Consider the following 24,058-nt stretch of genomic DNA (forward strand, 5'->3'; position numbering starts at 1 on the left):
TTGCCTAAAATATCATCTAGAAATCAAGATTTCATAGGACTTGCTAGTAATAGAACAGTCGCTTCTGAGGACAGCTTCATCCCTGGAGGAAGAACCTCAGGCCCTAAGCAGCTGAGTGCCCCAGGCCATCCTGTAACTACACAGCTAACTCTGACTGTCTGGGGAGCTGCTGCAAGCACAGAATCACATGTTGGGGCTTTTCTTCCTTTTCTAGCTTTGAAACAAGATGGAGAAATCACTTTGCTATGACATGATAAAGAGTGAGGGAGGGACGGAGGGAAAGAGAGGTAAGGATGGAGGGGAGAAGAATAACTGAAGTCATAAAGTGTGCATCTCTTTCCAGGATGAAGCATGAAATTCCCTGCTGGCACTGACTGCAGTTATCCATGTTCGCGCAGAAGAGAACAGACCACTTTAACATAGATGTCAGATTTGGGTCTCCCGTGAGAGTGTAGTGACTTGTATAACAGTGAATGATCCCGTCCCACAGTGTACATCAACCATCAATCAATCCTGAATCCCTTCTTAGAGGTCTTTCCTACTCTTCCAAAATCCTACTAAATCAAGCATCCTGCAACTCTATTTTAGGCTCAGCCTAGCTACATTTACCAAAATAAGATTCCAATAACGAAGCATGACTTTTATAATTGTTTTTCTCTGAAGATCCAGAGCTTAATCTGGCTCTGCTTAATCATTTTAATTTGACTTATAATACAGTGTCGGTTTATTTAGTTGGAATTAGTTTCTTATTTCCCTGCTTTTTGTAAGTGCTGCCTGTTTACTTAACAATATTTGGCTTTGCCTAATGATATGTACAGAAGACAGTGCTAAGTGGAACATCAGCTGTTTACATCAGCTCAAACAATTAATGCATGTTAATTTTTAATTACACTGATTGTACTACAGGCGGAATGTATGTTTCTTCACAGAACAGATGTACTAGTCAGCTTGGCTGGTGAACATGCATATCGATCAGATGTTGGTGCTGCCAGCGATTCAGCTAAGTCTGCTAAGAGTGTCACTTTCTAATATACTTCCGTGTTGACGGCTTGGAGTCCTGGTGGAGGCAGTGAAGCTCGATACTGAATCCTCTAATGTTTACGGATAATCACAATATGTCTGTTTTGTGGTTAGCATCCTTTAGTGTACAATTTGAACGTTGTATAGGTACGAGGAAAACCAAAGGTATGTCACCTGAGCACTGCTTTCTGTATTCTCACTTTCCTGAAGTCTCTTTAAAGACTTGTATAGGAACTTTTCCCCAGACCATAGTTCTTCTCTTAATAAACTCCTACTGCAAGAAAGAATATAAAACACAACAAAACCAGTTGCAAAGGAATCTGTTCTCTTGAGCATTACACCTAGACTAGGTGTGGAAAACACACAAAGCTAACAACTGCTCATGATCAGTCTATCTAAATGCATTTAGGGGACATTTCAATATTTTGAGGATTTCATAAAACAGTGGTTTACTTAGCCATGGGGGAGGCAAACCCTCAGACCCTTTGCTCTTAGAGGACTTGAACTGGAGAAATATGACTTGTATGCACAAAATAACAAACACCAGTCACAGGCTCCAGTGGCTAAGGGGCCCTGCCTAGCATGTGCTCAGCTACTTGCACAACATGCTAAGTTATCCCTTATGATGCTCAGGACAGACGTGAACTGGAGTTCTTTTTGCTAAATATGGTTTAAATAAATGGAGAAAAAAAAGCAGTCAGCTGAATATTTTACCCAAATCCTCAACGTTACTCCACATATAAGAATATCAAACCAAATTGTCTCTTCTTAACCTACAGCATGTTCCCAACTGTATCTAAAATATTTTTATTTGGATTGTTTTTAACTTATGTGATGCAAATGATTGTTTGATTTAATCTTGGGTCCACTTATGAAACTTTTGTGTTTGTCCAAATATATGTATATGAAAATGTTAAAAATATTCTAGATTTATGTGGAAATGTGAAGAACCAAAGGTAGGCACACCAATATTAAAAACAATGATGATAGTGTTTGGACAGATGGTTTAGAAGCTATGAACACTGGCTATTCTTTCAGATAACCCCCACTGGATTCCAGGTTCCTATAGGAACTTTGTATCTCACAATCATCTTTTTTTTATTTTTATTTTTTTTTCTCACAATCATCTTTAACTCTAACCCGGAACATCTAACACACTCTTCTATGCCGGCACACACCAGGCACATATATGACATATAGACATGCATGTAGGCAAAACACCCAGAAGATAACAAAATAAAAACATTAAAAAAACCAGATGAGTCTGTCACACTATCAGAGTACAAAGTACTTTAAAAGCCTATAGTAGTTAAGATGGTGTAAGTACAGAAGAATGTATAAAGGTAACTAAGAACTCAGACATTGACTGTGTAGAAGTTTGTTTACTCAAGACAGTAAAATTTTAAAGACAAAGCTTTATTTAGGCCACAATATTGGTTATAGAGTATCCAATCTGTACCACACCCACTCCTGCAAGTACTGCCCACTATGTCATCACAAGGGATGACATGGAAGGAGCAAGAGAGAGAGAGAGAGAGAGAGAGAGAGAGAGAGAGAGAGAGAGGAAGAGAGAGAGAGAGGAGAGAGAGAGAGAGAGAGAGAGAGGAGAGAGAGAGAGAGAGAGAGAGAGAGGAGAGAGGAGAGACGAGAGAGAGGAGAGAGAGAGAGAGAGAGAGAGAGAGAGAGAGAGAGAGAGAGAGAGAGAGAGAGAGAGAACATGGTGTGGTAAGAAGCTGAAAGTTCACCTCCCTATTTTGCTGTCACTTTCTTATCAGAACTCCTCAGGGCCCATTAAAGACTCCTCCAGTCTTTTCTCAGGTGGCTTGCCCAGTGACCTCATTACTTCCTACTAGAACCCGCCTCCTTAAAGCTCTACAGTTTTGCAGTATCCTTACATTAGGTAACAAGGTTCTAACACATAAACTTTGAGGAGACAGACATATTTTCTCGATCATAGCAACCTGCTATTCTATGATATTTGGAGCAAGATAGTACCTTTAATAAGTAATTTTAGACAAATCAATCCATATACATATAAAGTAAACAAAAAATATATCATTTATCTGAGTAGCTATTTAAGAGAGTTGATAATTATTATTGTCAAAGGTAAAATTATTGCTTCCAGGAAAAATTACTCAGAAAGTAACCATATATGATGTTAAAAGACAAAGATATGTTTGAAATTAAACTTCAAAATTAGCCATAAGCAAGTCACACTAGATGTAATTTAGATAGTTCATCAGAAAACATGATTTAAAAAGTGAAAACAAAAAAGGAAGAGAAGATATGTATAACACATATATCTGATGTGTAAGGAATTTAATTTTTAAAAATTGTTGCAAAAAGAAAATGTGGTAATTTGGTCAATGAATAAAAGATACTTAACATCATTAGTTATAGGAAGACATAAATAACGAGACAAACAATACAGTATCACCAGAAGGGCTAAAACAAGCAGACAAGCCTGTATGCTACCAAAGCAATGACAAATCTAAGATGCCCATTAATTGCAGGTGAGGGAGTGTATTGGAACTACATGCTAGAGAAATTGGAAAACAATAATAAAACATAGTCAATGGCCTTTAAGTTCCATTCATAGGATTAAATTAATAAATTATATTCATATCCTTCAAATATGTAATAGAATTGTTAGAGGGGTTGCATTTTAATAGCTTCAATTTGAAAAAGGAAGCAAAAAGTATTCAAGAGAACAATTGCTAATTGTTATATAATCATACCATGCAACATATAAAAAGAAATCATTTTTATTTGCCATAGCATAGATGTCTGTATTTTACCTGAGAAAAGCATATGTAACTCCCTTACCTCTCACAGGATTTTATGCCTAGTCTGAAGTCACGCAAGATTAGAACCCTTTGTTTGACGTGACTGTGTGAGGAGCATGTATGACCCACTCCCAACTGTAATGGTTAATCGTAATTGTCAACTTCGCAAGATTTAGAATCACCACAGAAACATATTCTGTGTGTGTCTGTGAGGTTGTATACAGAAAGAATTGACTGAGATGGGAAGACAAGAAATATGGGTGGCTCTGTCCCATGCGGTTGGGTCCCAGAATGAATAAAGAGGACAAAAGGAACTAGTCTGCTTCATTCCTCTTCCTCTGCTCCTAGACTATGTACACAATTCGAGAGGACAGCCTCATGCTCCTGCTGCCAGCTTTTTCCTCCAGGGCAGACTGTCTGATTCTTACACTATAAACTGAAATAAGCCTCCCCTTCTTTTAAGGTGTTTTTTCGTTTTGTTTTTGTTTTTTTGTTTGTTTTGTAGATATCAGGCTACAGCAACATGAGAAATATACCTACAACACAAGTTAAACTGGCAGAATTAGAAGTGAAAATAAGAATTAAAAATTCAGGAAATTTAAAGGAGTAAATGAAAATGTCTTTAAGAAAACCTGCTACCACCTAATGAGAACTACAGGATCCTGTGATCTAGGAACCAAGACTCATGTCCTTCCTGTTCTAAGAAACTGTTGTATAAAAGAAATTATGGAGTTAGAAAGTATAATAAACGAAATGAAAACTTCACCTGGTTTAGTGATCATTTTATTATTGCAAATGTCTTCTTCCAATAATAATGAAATTGTTATGAAGTCTATTTTGTCTATTATTAATATGCCTATCCTGTACGTCTTTTGAAGAATTAAATTTTTCTTTTGAAGAACTTTCTTTTAGGAAAAGAACGAGAAAACTTGAACATAGATTAGTATATATTATGCATACTGAAAAAAACCAGAAAAATAATGAAGAAAAACAGTCTCTGAGAAAGATGCATATGTATATATATAGCATTGTTGGACCTATAACATATAGAAATTAACTTATTGTAAAATACAAGGAAACAGATGGGTGAATGTGAAGCAGTATTGGATGAAGGAAGTGACTACAGATGGAAGCTTAATCCAGTCATATGAATCCATAGGAATAAATGAAGTGGACCACAAATGATAAACTGGAGGGTGAACCGCACCAAAGCTATGAATATGCATCTTCTCATATTTCTTGTCTTAACTTTTAAAATACATATAAATGAGATTTTCAAGAAAGATAGCAGCACATTAGAATTTACATCTGTGTGATCATATGAACAGAAGCCTGCATAAGAGACATACATCCTATTTCTGTAAGAGATTGAGCTCGAGGAAAACACAAGCCTAGGTAGAATTTCTAACACCAAGATGCAGCCAAGCCATTAGTGCCTAATCCCAGGTATATGGACTGTGCTGGCTGGGGTCAGTTAGAGCTGCCAGAAAGGTTTATGGCGAGGCACCACAAGAGCTAAAGAAATATTTCTTGCTGTGGAAATGCAGACATAGGCTTTATACCGCAAATATAGAGGGTATGTTTCAAGAAAAGAGGCTGCTGAGAAGCCGTACTGAGGTCTCCAGTTTCCTCTGCTATCAACTCCAGCAGCAGTCTTAGTTATTCCATAGAAAAGAAGTCAGATGAGACAAAGAAGTAGAATAAGTAAACTGGATTTTTAATAAGATCAGACAGGGAAGCAAGCCCATAGACTTTGAGATAAGGGCAGGGCAAAGCTGAGTAGCAATGGCCCGATTATAGCAGGCACATGGCTCATATTCTTCTTTTTCCAGTAATAACTCACCATGTGTCTCCTCTATGCTGTGCATTTACAGGAAAGAGGCTTGATTTTCTTCTCAGAATACCACTTTTCCCAGAATTCAATCTGTTCTAAATAGATGAATCGAATGCAAAAATATGAACAGGAATGTATTTACTCCTAAAGTTGAGAAGTTTAGTAGTGGAAAGAACGACAGCATTCTGCACCATTTTTCTTGAAGAGGACAACTTTGAAGTTGCTTTATCTGATGGGCTAATTGATCACTAACAATCTGTTTCTCATATCACATTTTCAGGGCCCTGAGATGCTCCAGGCCTGGAGTCTGCCACTATCACTGCATGTATATCTCTACCACTAGTCTGATCCAATTCTATTTAAACTATTTTAGGTCCCTGAGTATGCACGTCTATTATGTCCTATTTTGGGGATCTATTGTTTAAGTTTGTCCTCAAGCAAACTCCCATCTAGAGAGACAAGAAAAAGTGTGAGACAGGAATCTGATAGACTAGGAGAAAGCCACATTCCATCCCTCACCAATGTCTTGAAGAGGGATCACATTAAGTATGCTGTGAAATTTCACACAGTATCCTGATGGGCAGGACAAAGATAAATAGAAGTAAATAGGCCTTCAATACCTGCCTCCTAGAGACCTCAGACACAGAAACCTCTGTGAACAGAAAAAAAAAAATCCCGAAAACATCAGTTAAGAGTCATCATTTGAAGAAGAAACTTAGATTGGAGAATTCTGACAGAAAGTGAACTTTGATCACAGAATCATTTTCCATTTGGAAGGAAACACTAACTTAATTGTGATGATCACTTCTACCTCCTTTCTGTGGGACAATAGTCTTTTATCCTGTCACTTGTATTATTTTTAATAAAATGATGATTGGTCAATAGCCGGACAGGAAGTATAGGTGGGGCGATGGCGACCAGGCAGGAAGTAGAGGCATGGCAACGAGAATTCTGGGAAGTGGAAAGATTCAGTCTACAGTTGTCACCCAGACACAGAGCAAGCAGGAAGTGACTGCCCTGCCAAAAATGGTACCAAGCCATTGATACCAAAGAGGTATCAACTCTGTGGCTAACACAGACAAGAATAATGGGTTAATATAAGATGTAAGAATTAATTAATAAGAAGCATGAGCTAATAGGCCAACCAGTTTATAAATAATGTAGAGCTCTGTGTGTTTAATTAGGACTGAACCTCTACAAGTCTGGGTGGAACAGAAACCCAGGTCAACACCTCCTACCTGTGCTGACTGCTAGCAAGGAAAATTCCAGGGTCTGAGAAACCCCATTATCTGAAGGAGGAAGAAATACAAGCAAACAGCTCAAATCCCAGACAATTAAATCCGTCTCTTTTATTTCTTAGGAGATATGTTTTAAATACAAAGGTATAAATTACCTTTAAAAGTCAGGAATATAAATACATATTGTGGTGATTTGAATAGGTATGGCCCTCATAGACTCATGTGTTTGAATTCTTGGCTTATCAGGGGTGGCACCGTTAGGAGGTGTGACCTTGATGGGGTAGGTGTGGTCTTGAAGGAATTGTGTCACTGTGGAGACAGGTTTTGAGGTCTCATATGCACAAGCTATAACCAGTTTGAGACAATCTCCTGCTGCAGACACAGATAAAGAACTCGGCTATTTCTCCAGCAGCATGCATGCTTCCATATATTTCCTGCCATGATGATAATGGACTAAACCTCTGAAACTGTAAGCTAGTCTCAATTAAATGTTTTCCTTTATAAGAGTTGCTGTGATAATGGTGTCTCTTCACAGCAGAGGAAATGCTAAGCCGGAACTTGGGACTGGAGACTGAAGTATTGCTCTGGTAGACCTGGCCATGCTTTTGTTTGGAGAAATTTGGACTTTGGGTTAGGGCAGCAGTGGAATGCTTCAAGTGTTACTTAGCAGGCCACACTAATAGGAGCATTGAAGATTGTAATGCTGAAGGTACTTTGAATTGTAGGGCCTGGCTCAAGTGGTTTGTTTCAGAGAAGAATTTTACTATGTTCCATAGGGACTTTTATAATCCTTTGGCGAAGAATATGGCTTCTTTTTGTCCTTGTCTAAAAAGATTGCCTGAGGCTAAAGTAAAAAAAATGAATTAATTATGTTGGCAGAGGAAATCTCAAAATAGCCTAATATTGATTCTGTTATGTGGTTATTAATGTTCACTCTTATGAAGATTTATAATGAAAAGGAGCAAGCTGAGCAAATAAAAATAAAAAAAAATATACAAATTTAGGAGAAAGGGGGTATCAGGAAGTAGAATGGAGCTAAATCCTGTGTTCAGATGATAAACAGTTTAATAAACGGAATAAAGGGTGTGATGACCTCAGAGCATGACCCCACCCAGCTAAGCTTCCAATTTGTGAAAAAAAAAATAAAGAGAAATAAATAGGAATTAAATAAAAGCTTAGTGCCAGATGTGGTGGTGTACACCTTTAGTCCTAACACTTGGAAAACAGAGGCAAGCAGATCTCCGAGTTTAAGGCTATTCTGGTCTAAAGAGCAAATCTCAGGACAGCCAAACTTCAGTAATGAAGGAAGCCACCAAAACCAAAAAGCTGGTAATATGTAATTAAACAAGAGGGTCCATGTTCCAGCCCCAGCAAAAAGTAAAACTTTGCAGATTCGGCAACATGGTTCTGGCTTTAGAGTCAAGGATAAATACAAGGAGTTATGGAATCTCCTTCCACGACTAAGGAAAGCTGCCGAGTTCAGGTGCGTGACAGTATGTCCCTGCCTGGAGGCCATTATGGGAAGCTGTGAAGGTGAATCTTGGAGTGCCTTGGAGACCCAAAGATGTTAGACATACCTGAGCTCGAGACACCTACTGAGGAGAGCTGCTAACACAGACTAGAAGTATCCCAAAAGAAAAAAAAAAAAAACATATGTTGCAGTCAACAAAACTGAAAGGAGTTGGAAATTTGAAGAGCATTTTGACACCAAGCATGGAGATGCAAAATTTGGAGTTTGCCTTCCTGGTTTGTTGTTTTGTTTTGGTCCAGCATTTCCTCACTATCCTCCCTCTCCTCCACTGTGGAATGGTAATATATACCCTGTGCCATTATATGTTTAGAAGTATGTGATCTGTTTTTTGATTTTGATTTTATAATGCATTACACTTAAGAGACTGTAAAAATCTGAGAAGTACTGTAGCATGAATAACAACAACCCAGAGACAGATATTAGGGTTGAACCTGAAGATCAGAAAAGCAAAACAGCCAGCCATTGACTCTTACCTCTACCTCAGACCAAAAATGGGTGATGTTGCCTCCATGAATTCTTAGATTGAGATTGAGAGTGAGACCTATTTCCTTCTGTATTATATTTCTCACTAGCACTGGGATAAAAGGTGTGCACCACCACCACCACCACCAGTCCTCTCTGACTAGTTAGTGTGGGTGCTGGGATTAAAGGTGTGTGTAACAACTCCCTGGCCTATAGAGTTGACTAGGTTGACTGTTTTGCCCTCTGATCTTTAGGCAAGGTTTATTTATTAAACACAAATAGCAAACAACTACATTTCCACTTTTCTGTCTAAAATAAAAAAGAGGGCTATAACTAATATAAAAAACCATACACAATAAGTACAATAGCTATATACCATATATAGGGGTAATAAAAACATCAACACTGTCTAGTCCATTTGCACTGGACAAATTCAGAAAAAATACTCCATTATCTATCTTATCTCGGTGAGTCCAAAGTCTTGTACCTAATTTACTTTCTATCATATCTTGCTTTCGGCATCTGGTAAACAAGAAAAATTATAACAATAACAATTTAATCTGCATCTCCCTCTGAGACCAAGAAAGGAAATAACTGATTAAGCGGGAAGTGTGAGCAAGTGACTTCCAATGTGAGAAATAACAAAAGCCACTGGCTACCTGGATAGTCACCCAAAGCTTCTCTGAACCATTGAGTCATCCATCTTTAGCCTATAACCTAGCATATCTGACAGACTTTTCTGTGAAATGGGGTATTCTGAAGGATTGTTCTTTGTCTTGACAAATGTTTGGCAGTCACTTTCTTTTGGGCCCTACCTGTTCAATTAGAACAGCATACTGTCAGCAGTCAAGGCAAGAATATTTTCTTGCCCAATGGCTTACTCTTGACACAAATAATGTAAACTCCATGTAGAGTTTATTTGATGCCCAGTATCTTATCTGAAGTTGATTGTTGCTGCCAGGAGCAGACATTTCTCATTGTCATAAAAAGGGTGTATGTTATTGAAACATCTTAAATGCCATATTCTCTATATCTCTGATGTGGTTGGAGGTGACCTGTCTATCTAAAATATATCTTTGTTTGACTTTGAAACAAACTTAATATGACTACAAGTTCAATTATAATAGGTGATTAACTGCTAATCTGCATTTCCTTATTATCTTAAACAGTAGGCAATTTTAGAAAATTCAAAGTATAAAGCATTATACAATCTATTTCTAGGAGGAGGGTCTTATTACCCCTTTCTGCTTACTAACATATTCTTTAGAGTTCAATTTGATCTATCTATTAATGCCTGGCCTGTAGGTTTGTGTGGTATACCTGTAGTATTTATATTATCATATTATATTATATAATAATATAATATTATATTATAATAAGTTTTATATTATAATAAGTAAAACAAAACAAAACAAAAAACAACTGTTTGATTTTCTTAGGGATGGTTGCTGGAGTATTGTTTGCCTTTATTTTTAGAGGCATGCCCATGATGGCCATAACTTCTAGCAAATGTATAATTACTATATCAGCCTTTTCCAAACTCAAAGCAGTTGTGCATTGAAAACCTGAATAGGTATCACTAGTGTGGTATACATATTTTAGTTTTTCAAATTCTACAAAATGGAACACATTCATCTACCAGATTTCATTCCTTTGAGTACCATTTGGTTACTTTCTGTAGGTAGTGGTGTTTAGTTGTATAAAGAACAATGGGGCATTTCTATACAATTTTACTTGGCTTGTTGTCATATAATGGAAATGTCTTTTTTTAATTTTTTGCTACTGACATGATGAATTTTTATGAAATTCTGAGGCCTTCAGCAAATTTTCAATCAATAATTGATCAATTTCTGCATTTCCATGTACTAGAGTAGCTGTAGACCCATATGGGCTCGAAGTTTGTTATATGTATGAGATGATTCCTATTCCTGATTGTATCTTGTAACTGAGTAAATAATGTTAATTCTGCATCATCTAGTATAAATGCAGCAGCTTCTATGTGCAAACTCTTTCTGCCTATTGTGAATCGGTAACTATGTTGAGAGATTCTTTAAAAACCCTTAGTACCATGAGAATAGCATATAATTCTGACTTATTAACAGAATTATAAGAGCTTTTATCTACTTTATTTATATTTTATGATATGTAACCTGCTTTTCCTGGTTTATTTGCATTGCTGAAGATGAAACTCAAGTCTTCTTGCATGCTAAAAAGTGTTCTGTGAAATGTGCTACCTTCTCAGAAGAAAATAGAGTTTTTATCACAAGAAATTTTCAAGCCTTAAAGACTTCACAAATGAATTTAAGGCAAAATTGATTACAATTTTATGAATTCTTCTAAAATACAGAACTTATATTATTCCCTACCTCTTTCTTGAAGCCAGTATTTTGGTAATATAGAATAAGACAAATACTTTCCAAGAACAGAAAACTACAGACAAATTACTTACTATTATAGATCCAAATATTATCAGTCAAACACTAACAGAGAAATCAGAAACTTATGGAAAAACTTATGCATTGTGGCTATGGATTTTCCTCAAGAATGCAATCTTGTTTTAGCATCTGAAAACAATCAATGTAATAGCAAACCACATCAATAAGTAACAAAAATAGCACGTTCATCTTGAATATAGCATGTATAAAATACTTTGAAAGGGTTTGAAAAAGTTAAACCAACACTTTTTATTCCAATAAAGAATTTAGATTTAGGGAACTAAGGAAACACTCTTCTCACTTTGATAAATGATAGGTATAATAAATGATACTGAATACCATAGATATGGTCAAAGTCTGGAAGCCTTACTCCTAAAATAGAGCAGGAATGTATGTGTTCAACATTTCTTCTTAACATTGTACTATAGGGTCTAACCAGAGGAAAGAAGCAATTGTACTATAGGGTCTAACCAGAGGAAAGAAGCAATTTAAGACAACCAGATTTAAACTGAGAAGTCAAAGTACTTTACTCAGAGATAATATTACTTTTTTTGTAAATAATCTTAAAGATATGCAAGTATACAAACACATGTATCTTTATTGAGTTCAATACAGTTCAAGTATACAAGATTAAATATTTAAATAAATTTGTTTCCATATATTTGTAAAAAAATCCAAAAATGAAATTGAGAGTACAATTTTATTTACATTAGCATGAAAGTCAATAAAATACTTAAAGATATACTTTAAAAAATGAGTAAAAGAATATAACCTATGAATTAGAATGCAATATAAAAAGAAAATGTTTAAATTTAAATAAACTTATCATATGTGCATGGATCAGAAGACTCAGTAAGTTTAAGATGATAGCATTCTTTAAACTTAGTCATAGATTCAGAGCAATCTTTGAAAGACCCATTAGTTTCTTTGAGGAAACACCAGGAAATATATTAATTTTTATAGAAATGTAATAGCTACAATACAGATGTCACTTCCTATTGCATGTGTTGGCATATCTGTTATCTCTGGTGGTTGAGTAGGCTGAGACAGGAAGAATGAATGCATTTGGTGAAGTCAGTGTAATAGGATCTTCTTTTAAAAAATAAGTTTGCTAATAAACAAAAACCACTTGAAAAAGCAGTAATCTTGCAAAACAGCAAAGTGGGAGGACTCCCACATTTCAATTTCTAAAGTTACTATAAGAGTAATTAAAATGTGATTCCGTGAGAATACCTATATGTCAATGGAATAAAATTGAAATATCAGAAATTAACTGTTTAATCAGCTTATTTTTTGACAAGGAGACAAAGGCCATTAACAAATAATTTTTAATATGATATAAAAACTGGATCCATTTGCAAAATAAGTAAATGACTACATACTACATTAAAAACAGCACAAATATTTCAAATGCTGCAACTAAAATTAGAAGGCTCATTAGATATAGGAAGAGATTCTTAGGGCCTCGGATATAACAATGTCTTCTATGCGACATGAAAATAGGAACAAGAATGGAAATATAGGTAAGTTGGATTTTATCTAAACTAAAAGTTTCTATGCTTGGCATGACACTAAAGCTCAAGATATTTGAATATAGCATGTTCTGCTTTTGTCCTCGCCTATCTGGTGGTCTTCATGTTTGCATGCACACCCAACTGGACATTATAGAGAAATAATGGAGTAACTGGTTTCATAGAAGACCAGAGAAATTCACATGCAGAAGAAGTGGGGAGCACAGAAGAGAAAAGACAGGCTCTGAGAACATGTGAGTGTGGGTTTGAAATGGTTCCAAGTATAATATTTCAAAGACAGGATTTTCTTTGGTTTTGCTAATTTTTTGCTTCTCTAACTTACAAACATGATACAGAACATGGGCTCTAATAAATAACTTAGTCATTTACGAGCTACAGCTAGGTAAAATGGTCAGATCATTGTTCTCTGTCTTGACTACTTAAATCTTTAATCTCAAAATATTTTAAACATATTTTAAAGCAATATTAAATGTAGAAAGACTGTACTGACTGTCAGGGGCCAGCCTTGACAAAATACCTTTCTTCCAGAGTAGAGGCATGGGAATTTAGAAATATAGTAAAGAATACAAAGACACGAACAAAAATAATAAATCGTAGAAACACATAGAATAGTATTGAGAGGGAATTTCAATGAGTTCTGAAAATTCCTTAGTGTTTAATTTTCAGCTGGTTAATATACCCCTGATTTCAAAAGGTAGGAGTAGAACAAAAGGACTGTATTAACATACAAATTGAAAGTCATGGGGTACATTCTTCACTCATGCCCTAGACCAAACACTCTGTAGGCAAACCACTCCCTGAGTGGAATCCCAAGTTTTTCCATAAAGGGAACTAGACATAGTAGGATCCTCAGACTTTTGTTTTAGGTAGGAACCAACTATTTCCCTATTTCAGGAGCTTGAGGTCTGGCAATTAGTCACACCTGTTTACAATTGCCTTGAGAGAGGAGAACTCTCATTTACAACTAGGTGGGACCTTTGTTTGAGTTAGCTGCACAATAATCTCGAACTAAAAACAAGTCCCAAACTCTCTGACCTTTGGTCTTCGGGCCTCCACAACTGACCCAAAGACAAAAACAGGTCAATGAATATGTGTCTAAAAATTTGTTCAAGTACTTAGGAATAAAGTATCACACATCAGTAGGGAAATAATTGAGAAAAAAAACAATCAACTAAGAAGAACTCATAGGTCTCAAAAAACTGAAGAGACAATCATAGAGCATGCATGACTCTAAGCTAGATCCTATAGTTGTGCAGCTTTGTGTTCTTGTGGTACTTCTACCAGTGAAGGTTGGTGGTGTCTCTGATTCTTTGCCTGCTCTTGGCATTCTTTTTTTTTTTCTACTGGGTTGCCTCATTCAGCCTTGATATGATGGTTTATACCTAATCTTATTACAACTTGTTATATACTATGCTCAGTTGATATCCCTAGGAGGCCCACTCTTTTCTGGGGAGAGGGGAGGTGGTCAGTGAAACTTGGGGGAGTGGATGGAGAGGAAACTGTGGTCGGGATGCATTGTGTGAGAGAAGAATTTAAATTTAAAATATATAAATTATTGAAATAAAAGCATTTTGAGGTATAGAATAAAAATTTCCCACTGACAAATGCATCGCTGCTGAATAAACACGTAATATTAAACATTTGATTATTGAAAATAACACCTCACAGTCATTCAAAAAAATAATACACACAGGAAATAAAAGTAGAAGCCCTATTTTACTTTTGGTACCAAAATAAATTTCATATGATCCAGTAATTAATTAGAAACAAAACTTGAACCTTACTTAGGAATAAAGTACATCTGAAATTTGTTCCTATGCTTCTTTGCTTCTTTCTAGACTTCTGGCTCAATATCACCTTCTCAGAGATGTCTTTCTTCCTGCTAAGTAAAAATCAGCTTATTTCCTCAAGTACCTTTGAATTTTTCCTCTTGCCTGTCCTTTGGATGGCATAGGATCACTTCAAATTTATATCTATTGTCTGTTTCTGTTCCCTAAATTATAATAATTATTTTTAAGATTAGATTTATTTTTATATTACAACTAGGCATGTTTTGCCTTAACATATATTTGTGTAATAAATACTTGCTTGATGCCCATGGAAACTAAATGTGGTACTACATCCCCTGGAAATGGAATTATACATGATTGTGAGCTGCCATGTGGTTGTTGGAAAGCAAACACAGAAGCCAGTAGCCAATGTTATTAAGCGCTGAGCAATCTCTCCAGCTCTATAAGAATGATTTTTAATTTTATGTCTGTTGTTTTTAGCAGATGATCTGGCATAGTAGGTGTGCTGGCTAGTTTTATGTCAACTAGACACAAGCCAGAGTAATCTAAAAGGAGGGAACTTCAGTTGAAAAAATGCCTCCAGCCGGGCGGTGGTGGCGCATGCCTTTAATCCCAGCACTGGGGAGGCAGAGGCAGGCAGATCTCTGTGAGTTCGAGGCCAGCCTGGTCTACAAGAGCTAGTTCCAGGCCAGGCTCTAAAAAAGCTGCAGAGAAACCCTGTCTCGAAAAACAAAACAAAACAAAACAAAACAAAACAAAAAGCCTCCATAATATTCAGCTGTATACAAGCCTGTAGGGAATTATCTTAATTAGTGATTTATAGGGAAAGGGCCATCCCAGTGGGTCATACTACCGTGACTTAGTGGTCCTGAGTGTTATAAGAAAGAAAGCTGTGTAAGTCATGAAAATCAAGCCAATAAGCAGCAATTCTCCATGTTCTCTACAGCAGCTCCTGTCTCCAAATTGCTGCCTGGTTTCAGTTCCTGCCTTGACTTGATTTGCATTTGCCTGTTATTAAGGATTCTGAACATTTCTTTGTTTCTCAGTCATTTGAAACTCCTTTGTTGAGAATTCTCCATTTAAATTTATGCCTCATTTTTACTTTGATAATTTGGTTTGTTGATGCCTAATTTCTTGCATTTGTTATGTATTTTGGATATTAGACTTTAATTCTTAATCTTACAGCAACATCTCATCACCACTGAAGCTGTATTTTCATCAAAGAAGGAAAGTGATAGCTTGTGTTCAGTATTTCAATCAGCCTTTCATTCTTTATGGAATTGGTGCTATAACCAATGTTTTGCAATTCTGTAATATATATTTTTATTTTTCTGGAGAGGAACTCATATTTTTTCTTTCTAGGACTGAACAACTACCTTCAAAATTTCCTTCAGTGGAGGGGAATAATATGATAAAAGTATTTAAATTTAAAATTGGCTTTAAATAATGAAAAATAAATCTACATAAACAGAATTAGAAGTCAATAAGGAATCTCCTACATCTGCCCTTACTTTTAGGATTGTTACCAAATATAATGACAGTCATCATTCTTACTAATCTTCATTGAGTACTCAGTTTTTTGCCAGATACTATTTCAGGTAATTGATCATATTTATACAGATTCCTAATTCAATACTACTATATATACATAGAGATGGTTATCATTAGTAGAAACTGAAATGTTAATACTAAGCAATTTGTCTAAAGACTTAGAAGTGGCTTTAGTAAGGTTTGAAGAAGGGCTGCATGACTCCTGAGTCCATATTTTTATGTATTACATCCATAAGAGTAAAGGTTGCATTGTGAGTACTACAATAGTTGAGGCATAAAAAACAAGAACACAGAAAAAATTAGTTCATTTACTGTATTGTGCTAGACAGTTGTGAAAGAGTCAATGAACTAGCCATTGTTAACATTGGGAGAAATTATTTTAACCCGAACTTACATTCTTTTGTGGAGTATAAGGAAGCTGACTGTGAGTGTAATAGTTACATTGCACAACAATCTGGGATTGAACAGCAAACGGGTTCTTTTTGGCTGCTGGGTTGTAATTACCCAACTAGAATATTAATTCCATTTGTCTTCCTTTGAAGAATGTTTCATCTTTTGTTTTACTCCTTAGTGGTACATCCAATTACTGAAAACAGGATGTGCCTGTAGAAAAAGAAATTCCCAGCATTGAGGAGCAATAGCACATCTACTAGAAATTGTCATTGGAACCGACTTCCAAAGGAAACCAAAACAGTCAGTGGGAATGTTAACAATTTAAGAACAAAACAAAACAAAAGCAAAAACCTCATCATTATATTGTGCAATAAGAAAATTGGAGAAAATATATTTCCAGGTTTAAGTTTCTTTCCCTAGGAGAGAAAATACTAAGAGAGCAGAAACTTTGGACAAAGTTGTCCTTGTCAGATCCAGGCTGTTTGATTTAGCAAAACATACAGAGGTGGAACAAGGCTCATATATTTACTGGACACCATTGCTCAGAAAGTGCTGAAGTCCACAGAGCTGCTGCCCATCTGAACTACAGTAGCATTATTCACAATGGACAACTCCTTTTTAAACATCTCTGTAACTATAATGTAGCAATAGGACTCAATGTTCCTTTTGCTGTGAGATGTCAGAAAAAGAAAAGGAGGCTACATTAGAAGGAAATGCTAGAAAATTCTATCAGGAATAAAACCCAATGCATTATGTCAAAGACATCTTTTCTTAAACCCTTCTGGAAAGCAGTTACTATGTGTGTTACTAAATCAGCTCACAAGAGTCCAGGAATTCTTGTATTATGAATTATAGTAGCAAGGAGCACAGAGACTATTTACTTGCTGAACAATTTGTTGCTATTCTTTTTAATATAGAAAAATACTTTATCATTTATTTCAGTTGAGACATTCCCTTTCTGAAGTAATAAAGGCATTCTCTGATGTTTTATTTAGTGCTCAAATCCCCAAACAAAACAAAGACACTTGTTACAGGATTCTCTTTGAATCTGCCATGCTTGAAGATTCCATTCTGTGATTCATTAGTTAGTTCCCATCTAAGCACCGGAGCATTTAGTTCTTTGCATGTCTAAGGACTGTAGATTTAACTGTTTCAACCATATCTGTCTCTTTTCAGTAAGTATACATGAGCATCTGACATGTGAAATTTCCTCTGAGTATGCATTGTGTTTGGCATTTCCTCTGCACATCAGCAAACACAGCCCTTAATACACAGTTTTGGTGCAGATAATGAGAGTAGAAACATTACATTAAATTAAAAGTGATCTAATAGTCTCACTAGGACAATGCTTACTTCAACTGACTCTACTTTTTAACTAAGTGGAAAATGTGAGACTTGGGATTATGGTCCACAAGCTAAGAAGTTGTAGTTGTAAAGGTCAGAGATAGCATCTGTAATAAAGACCCTACCTTTAATTACAATGTGATAAATAAATTTTACTTCCTTGAATTATGCCTTACAGATATGTCAGGATTTTATTTTGGAAAATCAGTGTTTCTGATATCTCTATAAGCATCAAAGCATCTTGAAATTGAATGAATACATCTTATTCATGCCACCTGTGTACAAAAATGTAAGAGATTGATAAGGCTGCACACCTCCATATACATACAATAACTTTCTCAGTGAATTCATTCTGCACTTGTGTCCGTTATGATAATTAAGATGATATGCATCTGATTGCTTTGACTATTTGCATTATTGCTTTTGTCTATGAATTTTTCTCAGTGCCAATCATCAAAGATTATTACCTTGTTCAGACAAACATTCTGAATTCCTGAAGTAAGAATTGCCACAGAAAGTAACCTATTCAAGGAGTTGACATTCTCCTTACTCTTCCCACATTGTCTTGGTAAAAGCAAGTTACCTTTTCTGCTTTCACTCAAGGTAAAGAGATTGTATACCGATGTCATTTATCAGAGACTGATGGATGTGTTTGCCATACTAATGAATGAAATGTAATGAATGTAATGTAATGAAATGAGATTCTTTAGAGTGCATATAAAGTCTTTTGTAGTTTTAAACAACTTTGCCAGCAAGCTTCCCTAAACTTGGAGATTCAGTCATGTAAGCTGCTTTTGTCCTGCAACACTTTTGTATCAAAGATAAAATCACAGCAGCACAGGAAACAAATTTGGAGAGCCTTGCACTAAGAATTCATATTCTCATGTTTACTCAATCAAATGGCCAAATGGGTCAATTCTGTCATGTAATTTCAAAGTGTCCTAGAGGATACAAAATCAAATATGAGGGAACAATCAGTGTTTTCCACAACTATCTTAAGAAGTTTTTCTTCTTTTTTGATATATTAGACAAACACATGTTTATAAACTGAGCCATGTTTCCAATTCTGCTGTTAAAATAATCACCAACAATAACAGAACTATTTGGAGATAATGCCTTTATAAAGTCTTTGAGATTAAATGAGGCTATGAGAGTAGGAAGCTAATAAAATAACTTGTATCTTTATCTGAAGAAGAGATACCACTAGGGATATGAATATATACATGCACATAGGCATATGAACATATGTACACACACTCACATGCACATACATACACATACACTCATACACAGATACACACAAATGTTTTGTAACGACACAAAATGAAGGTGGAGGTCAGGTCAGGAATTTTGTCTTGGATTTCCAAACTTCATAACTACAGGGAAATGCATTTTTATTTTTCAAGATACCATGTCTATGTTAATTTTAATTTCCATCTTATAATGGGGAAAAGTCAGAAAAAAAACCCTTAGAAGAAAAACATAGTTATACATAATTAAATGGTTGTGTTAGTTAGGGTTTCCATTGCTATGAAGAGACATCATGATCATGACAACTTCTATAAAGAAAAACATTTCAAATTTGGGTTGAATTACAATTCCAGAGGGTTAGTCACTGTCATCACGGTGGGACATGGAGGCATGCAGGGAGACATGGTGCTTGAGGAGGAGCTCTATATCTTGATCTGCAGCAATAGGAAGTGAGCTGAGTCTCTCTGAACATAACTTGAGCAGAGAAAACCTCAAAGCCCACCCCCATGACACACTTCCTCCAATAAGGCACACTTACTGCAAGAGAGTCACAGCTCCTAATAGCGACATTCCCTTTAGGGATCATTTTCTTGCAAACCAATGTTGTGACAATGCTTAACTGATAGAAAAAAAACTCAGTTTCTCTGAGTCTCTTTAAAGTGTTAACTTTGCCTTCTGAAATAATCCAAATTGTCAACGGGCTATCCCAGGCAGTTCATTATTGAAGTTTGTAAACATGACTGATTTTCAGCCTGGCAGGGTATTTCAACAAGCTCTCTACCTTGATTTTTACTGTGATGGACTCCATGAAAACTTTGACTTACTTGAAAATTATCATACAAAATTTATTTTATCCGCCACATCTTGCATTTTCACCATGGTCTCACATTTTCTGTGGTCTTGAAAAACAATGCTTAAAGCAACCAATTGCAGTAGCAATATCTTGCACTTCATCATTAGGACACATTCCTCAATGATCAGGTTTTCCTAAGTGGAATGTTAAAGGATACTAATTGGTACAGATTTTTGTCAGTAGAATTGCAAAGAAGACTGGAAATAAAATTTTCTTTGAAAAAGGAGAATACTGAAAAATGTCCCCATTCTCATTAAAGAGTTGGTTTTCTTGAGTGCATTTTCCACAAAGTGAATAATCACTAGCTTCAGTAGAACATTTAATATAATTAATAAATGCATTTGTACCTGCTATGATCTCTCTTTCCCTTCGTTCATGCCACAAAGCTTATTCACATTCATACGTATTGTTTTCTCTGACGACTTCCATCTCTTTTTAAAACATACTACAGTTCATTAAATATTCAAAGTGCCAATTTTGCTGAAGTTCTTACAGTTTATTCAAGCTTCGTAAATAACCCTATATCCCTCTTTCCTATCTTCCAAAAGAGTTTATTCTAGTTTGTTTGTCTTTGTTTTACTACAGGACATTTAATGATACATGATTATGGTTTGCTTGGGGTTAACAAGTAGTCACACAAGCTTAAGTCTTCTGAAACGCACTACTGCATTCTACTCCTATTTTCTAGAAAACGTCAAAATATCAATTTTATTTTTATGTATATGTGTGAGTGTGTGTGCATGAGTGTGCATTTGAGTGTTTATACCTATACCAGAGGACAACTTGCAGGAGTTGGTTCTGTCCTTCTACCATGTGGGTTCTGGGCATAGAATTCAGGTGGTCAGACTAGGTGGCAAGTACTTTTACCTACTGAGCCATCTTGCAGACCCCTTTGCTTATTTTAGTGGAGTTGAGCTGTATATCATTTGCTTGGTTGTGATAGTTCATTTCCTAGTCCATTCCATCTTCACAAGCTACGTCCTTGTACTTAATCACCCTCTCCCTTGGGATCTCTATCTTGTGTTATGTGAGAACAGTCACCACAACTCTCTGCTCTACCTTCAGTCTGAGCTGCTAACATCCAAAATTCAGATGAACTTTATGCTGTCCCCAAAGAAGTACAAAACTAAATAAAGAAAAAGAAATAAGCACCCACTATTTTTCAGCTAAGTTGGACAGGTTTTGTGTAGTAGAGCATTGCTTTAGGTTAACAGACTGCTGCAGTGTTAATGAAAACACATGCAAAACTGCACACAGCTTTTTTTTTCCCTCCTTAAGTAAGTGCCCATTAAAAATAACTATATGATAATTAATGAGGAAGGAAAGTAGTGTCTGTGGATGGTTTGTCAATATTGTAGTTGGGTCATTCATCTGTGGAGCAGTGATATTCACCTACTCCCTCCTCTGTTGCAGACATGTAGAGTTGGTATTTTCCTTCTTATTTTAGACATTTTCTCAAGCATTATTTTAAACAGGCAAACAGGGACCACTTCCAAGCTAAAGAAAGCCCCCGTTCTTTGATTATGATTTTCTAATGAAGGGAATCCTCATTCCAAATGGACTTCGGTAAGGTGCCATTCCTCTGAAATTAATGCCCCTAAGTATGTGGGCAAAAAGAGCTAATGAATGTTAAATTAAGTTGCAACATACTTAGAGAAATGGGTGATGTTTATGTGACATGAGTTTATTTTAAAACACTCCTTATTAACCTTTCCAAAAATAGTATGTGAGCAATTTGAGATATTTACAATGGGCGGAAGTAGTTCAAAGTCTTAGTTTCCAAATAACTGTTTGTAAAGTATATTGCTCTTATGATTCACATTTCTGTAGGTTTCGTTAGGCATAGACAGGCAAGTTCAACAAGAGAATTGCTTGCTTGAAGACAGAAGGTATATGCAGCCCATAGAAGGCAAAAAGCAGATAGATGAAGTTACTGGAAAACTGACCCATTTTTCACATGATACAAAACATTCATACTACTGGCTCTATTTTCAGAAAAACTGAAAACACTTAAACCCTAAGATGCTGTATCATTACTGTGGGAAAATGCACTTACACTTGATATTTTTCATTGAAAATATTCTTTTAAAAATTAGTCTGTTCATTGATGAAAATTGTCCCGATTGCTGACTTCTCTGTATTGAGGTTTTATGTATTTATAAGTTGGTAGGGAGAGTTCTAAATTAAAGCCGTAAAATAAGCATAGTTGGAGACCTAGCATGAGGACTTTTACTTCATTTACATTCATTACATATTATGAGTTTAATTACCTTCCTCAAATAATACTGGTCTAAAGGAAGGATCCCTAAGAAGGCGTACTTCGATGATGATTTTATTGATTGTGACTGATGGATGGCATCAACATTTCATAGCGAAGAATCATGGTTTTGTTACATCAGGAAAATTAAATTGGGAGAGTTATTTTCTTTCCCAGTGATAGTGGCAGTTAGAATATTTCACCTGTAATGAGATGTGTGCGTTATGTGCCATCGTGAACCACGGCTCAGCCATTAAATATATGTAAATGAAGAGAAACACAAGAGAGCCCGGGCATAATAACGTGCAGAACAGAGAAATGGATCCTGGAAAGTGATTAATTTATTTGATGATGCCTCAAGTGAGGAATTTTAGGTCACAAATGAAGTGACAGAATGACAAATTACCATTTTAAAGAATTTACTGGGCATCATTACTGAACAATTGTCAGGTAGTTTATGGTGGCTGAGAAGATGGTATAAATATAGATCTTTTCCTTATCTGAGTTGAATTATTAATCACCTTTTAAAAAATCTTTGTGAGTGATGGTTGGCTGTCTGATTGGAAATAATGTGTTCTACAATTTTAACTAAATTCTAATATGATATGTAACAGGAATCTTTACAATTAAGGTCTCAGCGGAGAGAGGTAGGAGGTGTACAGTCAATTGCAGTTTTAATGTGATAGAAGAGGATGAATCCACCAGCATATTTCAATAGATTTCCTTAGGTATACCATCCCTGCTGTGATGCTATTCAAATGTTTACAGTTTATTTTCATTTGAAAAATGACATTCAGATACTTAAATTGTTTTCCTTGGTTTATTAGTTAATGAAAATGAAATTCTCGTAATTACTATAGTTTTGCAGCATGCCACATTATTTAAAGTGAAGTGACTGGCTTTGTCAGCTGCATTGTAAATGTCACCTTCCCATGTTGTGTCTGGTTTTTGTTTGCTTTATCTATGTCATGTCCCTTCTCTGTCTGTATGTCACTGTATCTCATACTAGAAACAACCAGGATGTAGAAGAAACAGGCAGAATTTGAAATGAAGACATTTCCACATTTCTTTCATGTTTTCCTACTTAAATTTGCTTTGTAAATAGCATTAATAGCAAAAATAAAAAAATAAAACTCTTCAACATTGGATGAAAGTAATTCAGCATATTTTAGAATGTCAGTGTCAAGCTTCTTAAACCAGTGTTTACAACTGCTCATCTGTGGTCAAGCATGAGCCTCTTAGATTCAGCATATTTATAAATACAAAGCTACTCATGTTGGATAAGAATTAGAGATTTTTAAAAACTATTAGTATTAAACTAGATGTTTAATAGGGTATAAATACCTAGAAAACTATTTTTAACTGATTACCTATAAAGCAAATAAATAGTATTTCCTGTTTAGTTTTTAAATATATCTGTCCTAAATGGCTCATCATTCACTCAGAAAACGAACAACCAAATAAAAAAACCTAAAACCAAATAACAAAGACCAAAGCAGAACAAAACCAAACCATAAAATCTGATGACTTAACTCTTTTTTCTTATTATGTGCATCTCCTGGTCTTGATCTTTTTTTTTTTTCCAGTGTCTTTTTGTTCCCTTTAATTTTTTTTCCTCCCCTCCCTTCCTTCCTTCCACCCATACCCCCACTCCACCCCTCTCCAAGACAAAGAGCCATCCGGGTTCCCTTCACTATGTTAAGTCCAAGGTCCTCCCAGCTCCCCCTAAGTCCAGGAAGGTGAGCAACCAAACTGGTCTTGATCTTTTTTTTTTTTTTTTT

The sequence above is a fragment of the Arvicola amphibius genome, chromosome 7, assembly GCF_903992535.2.
Source record: "Arvicola amphibius chromosome 7, mArvAmp1.2, whole genome shotgun sequence".
NCBI lineage: Eukaryota > Metazoa > Chordata > Mammalia > Rodentia > Cricetidae > Arvicola > Arvicola amphibius.